Consider the following 12,179-nt stretch of genomic DNA (forward strand, 5'->3'; position numbering starts at 1 on the left):
GCACAACCTAAATGTATTTACATATACACAGTGAAGATTTGGATAAAATGTGATGTTGGCAAAGAAAATTTAAAAAGAATATTTTTTAAAAAATAAAAATTTGAAATTTGAATTGCCTTTACTCTGTTCTCATTCTTCTTGATTTGTCTGCAGCCTTTGACACCTTTGTACCCTTTCCTGTATTGTTATGCATTATTTATATGTATTATGCTATCATTTTTTAGATTATACACCATGGGCAGGTTTACTTTATCTATTTTATTGTTTGTATGTACAGTGCTGTGTAAATCTACAGTGCTATATAAATAAAGCATAATAATAATAATAATAATAATAATAATAATAATAATAATGATTTCATATCTTTAGTTGTATTCAAATATGGCCCCTGGGTTGTGCAGAATAGACACACCAGCAGATCTAAAGTTCTCTGTGGAATTGGGCTGCAGTGCATGTAACTGATAGACTGTCAAGCAAAGCTTGTTCAGGTTGATGTAGAAATTCACCAGGATATCTGAAGGCAAATTAGGAGTGAATGTCTTCATGAGGCCACCTGACGTAAGTGTAGTAGTGTCAAAGTAGGGTGTGTAATTATGATCTCTTGTCAACTGTAACATCACTGCATCCATCAGCTTGATGACCTCACACCCCATCTTGAACTGATAATTGGCACATTTATTGATGAGTACAGTAGGTAGAATGCTTGGTTGACATGTTCCCTTGCATTCTGAATCTGCTGCAGTTTCCACTGCTTGTCATCCCAGAATGCAAAGTGCAGAGGCTAATTATTTCTAGACATTTTCAAGTTAATATCTACTGGCCCAGGGCATCTCCCTGAAGTATCAGGATTCCTTTCACTTGGTCGCCATTTGACCTATCCAGCATAAAGCTCTCCTGTTTGATGGGTCCTTCTAAGTTAAACCTATCATGGGGTTTTCTTGGCAAGATATGATTGGGGGAGGTTTGCTGTTGATGCTGAGCCTATGACTTGCCCAATGCAGTTTCATGGCTAAGGTGGGACTCGAGCCCTGGTCTCCAGAGTCATAGTCCAGCACTTAAACCACTATGCTACACTGATATATATGTATATATGTGTGTGTGTGTGTGTGTGTGTGTGTGTGTGTGTGTGTGTGTGTGAGATGGAGGGAGGAAGAGAGAGAGAGAGCAGCTGGAGCATCCTCAAAGACATTTTCTTGCACCTTCTGGAAGCTTCAAGCTATTTACAGCATGTTTTCTGAAAACCCAAACACTTTGCAATGTTCCAGTCAGCCAGCTGTGCTGCCTCCTTGTCTCAAAGGCTTTCTGTTATCTTAAAGGCTTAAATATTAACATATGAATCTCTCTCACACAATATGCAGCTCTATTATAAAAATAAAAATAAAATGCATCACTTGTAATCAATTGTTTTCCATCAAGCCCCCCACATGGTTATTATATCAGCATTTTCGTCTGACAACTTTTAAGGGCCAAATGTTATTTGCATGATTGTGATTAACATGTCTAGTGATTTTTTTTTTAAAAAAACAGCAACTGGAGGATTGTGGGGAATCAATATTTGACCATAGGTTTTTAAAACCCTTTCTTCAGAGACTAGAGACAGATTATCGCATTGACAAATAACCCGACCGCTCCCTAACAGGATGCAGCTGGATTGTGGGATGCAGGTGGGTATTACCACATGTAATTTGCCACCAATTCCTCCAGGCAGCTGCATCCCGGCTTTCCAGCCATGCTTTGGAGGCCGCTTCTCGAAGCTGGTTGCTTTCCAACTTGGAAAAGTGGCCTCCAAAGCATGGCTGGTACCTGGGATGCGGCTGGGATGCAGCTGCCAGAGGAATCATTGGCGAATTATGTGTGGTAATACCCACCTGCATCCCACAATCCATTAGGGAGCAGTTGGGTTATTTGTCAATGTGACACTAGGACAAGGGCCAATAGATTCAAAGTACAGGAGAAGAGATGCCACTTCAACATTAGGAAGATCTTCCTGACAGTAAGAGCTGTTTGATAGTGGAACACACTGCCTTTGAGAGTGGTGGAATCTTCTTTTTTTGGGGATTTGTAAATGGAGGCTGGATGGCCATTTGTTAGAAGTGATTTGAATGTGTCTTCCTGCTTTTATGGATATGTCCACAGCAAAAGGAAGAAGAAGGAAACGGTAGGGCCACTGCGTGGAGAAGATGGCAAAATGCTAACAGAAGACAGAGAAAAGGCAGAATTACTCAACACTGTCTTTGCCTCAGTCTTCTCAGAAAAGGCAAAGGGTGCTCCATTTCCTGAGGAAAATGGATCAGAGGACAGAATAGGGGAATTTCAGCACAAAATAAGTAAAGAGATAGTACAGGAATACCTGTTTAACCTAAATGAATTTAAGTCTCCAGGACCAGATAAACTACATCCAAGGGTATTAAAAGAACTGGCAAATGTAATAGTTAATAAGTAATAGTGCCACTATATTCTGCTCTGGTCAGGCCCCACCTGGAATACTGTGTCCAGTTCTGGGCCCCACAATTCAAAAAGAACATTGAGAAACTGGAGCGTGTCCAAAGGAGGGTGACTAAAATGGTGAAGGGTCTAGAAACCAAGCCCTATGAGGAACGCCTTAGGGAGCTGGGTGTGTTTAGCCTGGAGAAAAGAAGGTTAAGAGGTGATATGATAGCCCTGTTTAAATATTTGAAGGGATGTCATATTGAGGAGGGAGCAAGCTTGTTTTCTGCTGCTCCAGAGAACAGGACCAGGAACAATGGATCCAAGCTGCAGGAAAAGAGATTCCACCTCAACCTTAGGAGGAACTTCCTGACAGTAAGGGCTGTTTGACAGTGGAACACACTCCCTCAGAGTGTAGTGAAGTCTCTTTCTTTGGAGGTCTTTAAGCAGAGGCTGGGTGGCCATCTGTCGGGGCTGCTTTGATCTGGATTTCCTGCATGGCAGGGGGTTGGACTGGATGGCCCTTGCAGTCTCTTCCAACTCTATGATTCTATGACAAGGGGATGGATTGGAGGCCCTTGTGCTCTCTTCCTATGATTCTAATGCCATGTTCTTGTTGAAATTCTCTTTTGCATGTGCATCATAGTCCTGATCTTGAAGAGGACCATAGCTATTATTCCCATTTGGAAACACTCAGGTCCCAATTCTGTTTACAAGTCCCTACTGGAGTAAATAACTTAAAGGCACAGGATCCCATTTGATCTCAAAAGCTAAGCAAGGTCAGTCTTGGTTAGTACTTGGATGGAAGACTGCCAATTAAGACCGGGTGCTGTAGGCTCTGTTTCAGAGGAAATAACTGGCAAAACTACCTCTGAGTATCCTTTGCCTAAGAAAACCCTATGAAATTCATGGAGTTACCATTAAGTTACCAGGTGACTTGAAGGCACATACATACACACTGGAGTAGACCCTTTGAATTCATTGTTGAACGGTGACTCAGTGTGTAGGAGAGTTGGGTAAAATACTATCCATCGATTTTGTGCAGTCCCCAAGGGGCCCGAGGGGTTCCCCCAAAATTTAAGGGGGATTTTTCCCTCTCCTAATTCTCTTGGGGAGAATGTTTTTGGCTCTGGGGCATTTTAGGCCCAGGACAGTTCCCCTACAAAAAAGACATCCTCTCCTGGATCAAAAATGGCTCAGGTAAACATCCTCTAAAAGACATTTTGAGAGCATTTGGGGCAGAAATTGATTTTTGAGGGATGCAGTGAGCCCTCCAATGTATTCTCTTAGTAACGGACAGATTCCCACCTGTGGTATAGGTAAATCAAATTGATTTAATAGGTTTATTCTAGTCATGAGTCATGACTAACAATAGAATTAAAGCCTAGCTGTGGTAAACTGTAAATGCACAATTAATGTAACTGTGGCCGGTTACACACCGGCACTTGGGACGTCCACAGGACGTCCCATTTTAAAAAAGGGGCGTCTCTTCTAGACGCCCCTGGGTCTAATACGGACTCTGTCTGTACAATATGGCGCCGGCCGTTCCACACGGCCGGCACCATCTTTACATATCGGACACATAGCATCTGAACGTGTCGCGGCGCCTAAGACGTTGCGAATGCGCCAGCGGCGCCTCGCGACGTCATAGAGGCGCCGCAAGAAGGAGCTCCATTTTGGAGCTCCTTTTTTGCTCCGCGCGGGAGCCGCGCGGTGTGGCTGCTACAGCTCCCGCACGGAGCAAGCGGCGGCGGCGGCAGACCGCCTCAAAGCGGCGGTCTATAACCCGCCAATATTTAGTTTGTCTCTCATGCTGCTTTTGTCAAAACCAGCTTGAGCAAACAATTTAAAAAAGATTTTCACTGAGCTGGCATTGTTTACAATGGGCCTTTGATATCTGTTGGGGTTTGGTTCCAGGACTCCTCATGAATAACAAAATTCATGGATCAAGTCCCATTATATACAGTGGCATAGTAAAATGGTGTTTCTTACATAAAGTGGCAAAATTAGGATTTGCTTTTTGGATTAAAAAAATAACAACATCAAGCTGTAGTGAATGGTTGAATCTGTGGATGCAGAATCTATGGATATGGAGGGTTGACTGAAATTAAAATCTATATGCTTTGCTCAAGAACACTCAGTTGAATTAAATGTCAAACCCAAGTATATGCCTTGGATCCTAGTGATCAAGATTGATGATGTTCATTGTTATGATTACTTTATTAGAATATGCTATTTTTGTATGTAAATTTTGTATATATTGCCATCCAATTAGACATGTAAGAATTAAATGCATTTAAATGCTAGCTATTTTGCCTATTCCCAAAGGCCATGGCTTTGCTATGACATGTTATGGCTTTAAGTAAGCCTTTGTCAATTAATGGTCCTTTCAGACAGAGTTCAAAAAGACAATGTTCATTTGTCAAAGGCATTAGAGGCAAGTCCTCAAAGGCTTTTCTCCATCTCAGCAGCAAAAACCCATTCTCTGGCTTGCAGATGGTCTGCAGTCCTTCTTATCCAAATGCATGATGTAATTTTTCCAAAGGCAGCTGTAGGCTGCAGTGAGCCAAAGGTTCATGAAAAGCCAATCCCACCACCAGCTGGAGGTTACATTGAAAGTTGTCAATGTGCATTCTGTTGCTTCAATTAGAATGCAAGACAAAGTCTTCTAAGAACAAACCTGTGTTTCAAAGAGGGAAATGCAGAATGCCATCTGAAAAAGGAGAAGAGAACCCTCTAATGTGGAATTATGATCCTGATCAGCATCCTTTTCAAGCAAATACTTAAATTTAAAACCAGAACAAGGAACGCATGACCTTCCAGATCTTGGATTGTGTCTCTCATTGTCCTTCACAATTGGCTATGCTGTCTGCAACTGATGGGAGTGGTAATCCAAGAACATCTGAAGGAGTCGCATTTTGACCTATGATTTAGAGTGGTCTTTGACTTCATTTCTAAAAAGAAAATTCTGGGCTCTTCTTAATACATATAAATGTCTTCTACTGATTTTATTGTTCTTTTTAAACAATAACTGTAATACATCTACTAATAACAAAGTGGTTAAGAAAAAAGAAAGTTTGGATTACCAATCCCTGAGCATAGCAGAGTTGAAAACAAAAAGAAGGGAAAGATTATGAAATATTGAGACCTATATATTGGGATTCAGCAGTTTTGGGAAAGGAAACAATCATGGTTCTATTGATATAGTGCTCTGGGACAAAATCTAAATAGGCTAACAAAACACCTGAATAAAATTGCCATACTTAGGATTCTAATAGCACAATTAAAAACAGCTACCTAGCATTACTGGAACATGCTGCACTACCCAATAATGTCCCACAGATTTCTAGGCTGCACCCACTCTGCAGAAATAATCACGTTTGACAACACTTTAACTGCCATGGTTCAATGCTATGGAATTCTTGGATTTGGAGTGTTGTGAGATATTAAGTTCTCTCTGTGAGAGAGCTATAGTGGTAGAATTCAAAGATATAGCCATGTTAGTCTGTAGAATCAGTATGTAGAGAGATCTTGTAGCACCTTTCAAATTAACTGAAAGAAAGAAGCTGGCAGTATGAACTTTCATAGACTAAAGTCTACTTCCTCAGATGCATATGGTGGAAAGCTCATGCTGCCAACTTCTTTCTTTCAGTTAGTCTCAAGGTACTACAAGATCTTGCTAAACAAAAATGTTTGTCATTGCTGTTTTATTGCTGTATTATGGTTGTTGTTGTTACTCTCTTTTGACACTGCATGCATAAAGGTGGAATATTAATAAATAAAAAAACTTGGATACTGTAGCAATGTATAATATAAATTAATTTTAGTCAGCAGATTCATGCTGATAAATCCAATGAGCTACTGGTCTGGCAGGAGGCTTCCCAGGTTTCCAGACACTGTCTGAAATCTCAGGATAATGATGTCCTTCTGCAGGTCACCATGGAAGCAGACAAAACTGAGTGAGCAGCACTGGAATACAAAGATTTTTGTTCATTTTTTAAAATGGGAAGTGGCCTTTCCATCAATAGCCGCTGGCATCATGGCTCTCTGGCTTAGCACAAAGGTTTCTGTATGTGTGTTGCACCTGTTTAATATTGCTGCACCAAAAAAAAAAGGGTGGGGGTAAGGAAAGGGGAAATAGGAGATGGATTCATGCCCTTGAGCCAATTGTGCCATTTGGAGCAAGTGCCAATGTTGTAACAAATAAGCTTTCCTATTTGGGTACATTTTACCACCTGTCTGGTCATTAAAAAAATTCCCCACTCTTCTGCCTACCTAGTTAGCTACCTGGTTAGCTGGGTTTGGACCAAATTTTGGCCCCTTTGTTCTCATATCCACCTCTACAATCAGCAGCCCCACAAGCAGACTTGCTTCACCTTTTAACCCGTGCCTGCCCTGACCCTGTGACACCCATCCTTTATGATACCACAAGATTCTGCCACTGTGATGTCACAAAAGATCTACTCCCTGGTGTGAGGTTTTGGTCCTGAAATCTCAGGAAATGCGATGCTACTGACCTAACAACACAACACAGCAGATGTCTGATATGGGTCTGCTATAGTCATACAACTATGTACATATTGAGTAGAAACATACATCATAGGCTTAGCAAGCAGAATCTGCCTATTTAATGTTTAATTCAAAGGCATGGGACAATTCTTGAGTGGAGTAAAAGGAGCAGACCTGCAGGAAACAGGAATAAAGAAGGATACATTCAATTTACAAAGTTGTATTTCAGGAGTTATCAGTATTGTAATCTCCCAGCCAGTCATTAGATATGGTGAGACACCGGCTTCATCTAGCAGATTCTGTATGTCATGAAATTGCATTTGTTAGCTGTTGAATTTGTTGTTGTATTTTAAATATTGCCATGAAGATAGAGGAACTTAAACAAAATTTCTATAGCATTTGTACCATATTTGTGCTCATTGTTTACAAGAGTATCTTTCTATCCCAGAACTAACAGCAAGTGGCTTGAGGAATGGCACCAGTTAATGGATCATCATGTTGAGTAGCACTGGCCTAGGACACGATGAATCTTCATTTGAGGGAGTGGGACATTTGATACTCTGCTTCAGGCAACAAAATTATGTGCTAGCCTTGAATACTTCCTTTGGTGTCAGCTCATTATTAGTTCATGTAATGATTCATCACATCACTAGCAAAATTTGATTAGTTTCTTGTTTCTCTCCTCAACGCTCTAGAATTAATTAGAGTGCTTGTCAGCAAGTACTACAAGTCCCAACGTTTATGACAAAGAGTTGCTAAGTGAGTCATTAATTTATTTCTGCAAACAAAGCTGCCCGCAATACTTTTTCTTGAGTTTAGCCAAGACCTTAAGAAGATTCCTAGCCATCAGCAACTGCAACGAATTCTTTGTTAGTCCCTAAAGTGGCTTTCTCTCATCCCACATCTCTTTCCAAGTAACAAATGTTTGGAGAATTAACATTTTGCTTCCTTTTCTGGCATGGACAGAAATGAAAAGAGAAAAGAGAATCTTGACTTTTGATAGTACTGATGAGAAATCTGTACTTAGGACAAGAGGCTACTCTTAGAACAGAATATGGAGAAACAGAATGGTACCCAGTTGGCAAAGTGGTCAGGCAAAGCTGCATTTGATCATTCTACCCATTCAACTTGTATGCAAAAAATATCATATGAAGAGCACCAGCCATTATTTTTTATAACACACAAGCTCAAGATGTTTTGATGTTTGAGCTGGAAAGATGGCACCTTCCTGTTCATCTACAGAAGCCAACTAGTCTGGGAGCTGAATTTTACTTCAGCATTAGTGGTGGACAGTGTCCACTATCACACTTGAAAGCAGCAGTGTAGTTTAGGGCATACAGGGCATACTGTCTGGAACAAACTGCTCTATCCTCCAACAGAGGGAAGACTGACAGTTTGGGGGAGGGAAGAGATTTAAAAAGGGGGGAAAGGGGGAAAATTGGTTTTAACAAGTATGAAGAGTCTTTTTTAAAGGTCAGTTTTTTAAAAAACAATTCCAAATGTATTAGACATTTTTTAAAAAAATCAGGCACTATAGCACTAACAGTACAGGAAAAAAGAGAAAGACAAAAATGAAATGAAGAAATTGGTTTTAGCAGTTAAAAAAAAATCTCAAATGGGGTTCAAAACCTTGAACAGTTAAGCCACACAGTCCACACTGCTGCACATAGAAAGCACTGCTGAAAAACAAATGAATGATAACCAAGATATACATGTATGGGGAAATAATAATAATAATAATAATAATAATAATAATAAAATAATATTTTTTAAATTTGTATCCTGCCTTTCTACCAAAAATAAAAAGGTGCTGTACTCAGCTGAGGTTAAAATGTTGCATTAATTGATGAAAATTATCAAAATACATGAAAACAAGAGAAAATTGTGGATCTCAGAAACAAAATTGCTAACTACAAGGAAGAAAACTGCCACATCCAGATATATTTGTGCTATGTCCTCCATTAACAATATGAAGCTTTTGAAAACATGTCGAGTAATCAGCCCTGTATACATCTAGACTAGATAATTATTATTGTTTCCTCAACTAATACAACTTCTTCATTGGATCAAATCAGCTTAGTCCACTGGCTTTTATTCCTAGAATTTTCTAAAATATTTAGAAGCTTAAAAACAAACTATTGCTTAAATGTGGATTAGGAGAATTGCTTTTTTTTTGGTCTTTGGGACTGATTTCCTTTATAGTCTATTTGTATTCATGGTGTGCTTTTGTGTGCAAAATGATTGTGGATATTTTGGATGTCATCAACATACTCTATAGGTACATATATCCCTTTTCTCCAGAGCTAAGCCGTTTATGCTAACATTGCAGGAGGGCATCTAGAGCTCCTGCAGTCACAGCTGTTGGCTAAGATGTCCTAGGTACGTGGTAAGATGGGGAAGGAAGGCTACAGATCTTACACATTTGAAATCAATCCTCCTCCTGTGGCATCCTCTTCTTCTTTCCTGCAGGCCCTGCCTCATCTTTTCTAGATACTCTATATCCATGGATTCTTTATCCATGGGTCTAACTATCCGTGGCTTGGATATATTCCAAAAATATATAAATTCCAAAAAGCAAATCTTGATTTTGGCATTTTATGTAAGGGATACCATTTTGCTCTGCCATTGTATTTAAAGGGACTTGAGCATCCACGGATTTGGTATTCACGGGGGATCCTGGAACCAAACCCTAGCAGATACCAAGGGTCCCCTATACACATTCCATAGCTGGGTCATGCTTTGAAAGCACAGGTGGTGATGATTTACTGGAAAATAGTATCTAGAATGGCAATCGCAAATCTCCTCTGAAAAAATTTACCAAGAAAACCCTGTGATAGTTTTGCCTTAGGTCGCCATAAGCTGAAAACGACTTCAAAGAACACAACAACAACCATACGTTACACTAGCTTTACACAGTCCTGATAGTGAATAGCACAAAGTACAAGAAACTATTAATGTGAATATCTGTCACCTCACTGGACAATGGGGAATGCAAAATGCGCAGAAACATATACAATGTTCATTGAATGTTCATTGAACATTGACACCCTAAGTGCATTGTTGCACATCTGAAGTAATAACTCCACCCTTATTTGTGGCAAGATGAGCATAACGTAATGTACTGTTATGACCATCACTTGAATATATTCATTCCACATTGCCCAAAAAAGTAATTCCATATATATAGTACCACTTATGCCATTCCACCCTGCGTTCAAGCCAGAAATGTATACTAAGGTCAGAAACTCACCAGGAACTGGCACTAGCCCATGGACCATCCCTTTGAGTGGCACAGGCATAGATCAAAATTTCCCATCATTTCCGCAACAGTAATTTGAGAGACTGTGAAAAATCTGTCTTATTTTTGAGAAGACAGAGGTCTTTTTAGAGGAAATCATTTTGATCCTAAATATATGTTTACATAGCCCAAAAGTAAGGTTCAAATCCATTGCACATTTGTCTTGGTGCAAGAGTCATTTTGCCACCAAAGGAAAAGGACTTGATGTCTCAACTTTCTTTCCCACCAATATTATACATAGAGGAATGTACTGAGTGAGCCCCAAAATTTTACTTTAGAAGAAGTAATAAGCTATCCAAGATGTCAAACTTGTTCTAGGAACTGTGTTTAGCACCACTAATAGCACTGTGTTTAGCACCATTGATGGCACTAAAACATAGAGTGGATTCTCCGACCCACTGACATGGAAGCATCAGGAAACCCCTGCTGCTACTGCAAGAATGTTTTCCATTTCACTTCAGAGTAGGAGTCTAGTTATGACACAACTGTCATGTGGCATACACAGCTCTGTCCGCAAACATGAGGATGGTCTGAGGACTCAGGAAAAACAATGGGGAGCTTAGGGCTGTTAACCTCAGCATCCATCTCCTAAGGTGATTGCCTCCCTCTACTTAAGGATAGGGCTGGTCTTGTTTGTAAGGCAGTTTCATTTAACATACGGTAATGAGATTTACAAGTAAACATGCACTAACTTGCTGTGATTGTTAGCGCAGCTTTTTGGACACCACACTGCACTGGAATATTGTCATGTTGTACTACATTATGCCAGGACATAAAGCATTTCTCCCAGCACCACAAAAATAGTTTGATATAACCCAGAATATGTCAGAATTATGTTTCTTCAGAATCCCTTTATCCCCCACCCCTCTCTAATCTTTGTTGGCAGCCAGACTGTGGTGTGATTTTCAAGGACAGTGTTTTAGATGAAATCCAAATGTTAAAGGGAATATACAGGTGCAGCCAAGGGCGGGTTGGGGGGATAAATTGAGGACTTCAGCCCATACTCTTGTAAAACAAGAGCAACAAAACAAATGTCATTTAGGATTATGAAGTACATGCATTTGATTTTAATAATGAAAATTATTATGTCTTTGGTTAGCCCCTTTGAATATGTTTTCTCACATGACAAATAAGTAAGTTTTAAATAACTACAATAGGTATAAATAAAATTCTACTAGTGGATCTGAGATATCATTTCCCCAGGGCATACTGATGCAAATTCTGTTAGTTCACCAATATTCCTAACTGTATTTTGTTTATGTTGCATCTTTAAAGCTCTACACACTCTCCTCTTCTTTGCTTGAAATCTGCTGTGAATTTCTCCTGGGATAGAACTGTTCAATAGTGGAACATGCTCCCTTAGAGTGTGGTGGAGTCTCCTTCTTTGGAGGTTTTTAAACTGAGGCTGTATGGCCATCTGTTTTGAATGCTTTGATTGTGAGTTCTTGCAAGGCAAGGGGTTGGACTGGATGGCTCTTGTGGTCTCTTCCATCTCTGATTCTATGATAGGTCTAAATTCTATTTAAAAATCTTCCATCATAAAATGGAAGGTCATTCTGGACCATATCCTTTTGTTGTGTTGTTGTGCATACATGTTGGCTGTATCATCAAGGTGTGTTTATTTCTCTGGCTGATAAAGTTCAAGATCCTGTAGGGCGGAGCATGGAATAATAGTTCTGCATGTATGCTTCATATCTCCTCTCTACATTTCCTGCACTCATCACTGAGGTACTGGAGCTTTCTCCATTATCTTTCCATGGTTGGTGAAGAACTGGTGGTGTCTGCATGGATGATGCAATCATTCATCCTCTGGCTACCAGGACATAGTTAGGCACTTCTGAAATCATCCACTCCCCACCAGTCATGGGATGGCCATGGGGAAGAGGGATGCATTAGATTAATCATGAGTCCATTGCAGTAGGTGGAGGACTCTTCAAAGACCAAT

At 40.0% G+C, this 12,179-nt stretch overlaps 1 pseudogene; it reads right to left on the bottom strand.

Annotated features, from left to right (window-relative positions):
• Nucleotides 1–365: 365 nt before the first annotated feature.
• LOC121925046 overlaps nucleotides 366–12,179 on the bottom strand; it is a 30,663-nt pseudogene continuing 18,849 nt past the window's right edge.

Source organism: Sceloporus undulatus, chromosome 1 (genome assembly GCF_019175285.1).
Source record: "Sceloporus undulatus isolate JIND9_A2432 ecotype Alabama chromosome 1, SceUnd_v1.1, whole genome shotgun sequence".
Classification (NCBI taxonomy): domain Eukaryota; kingdom Metazoa; phylum Chordata; class Lepidosauria; order Squamata; family Phrynosomatidae; genus Sceloporus; species Sceloporus undulatus.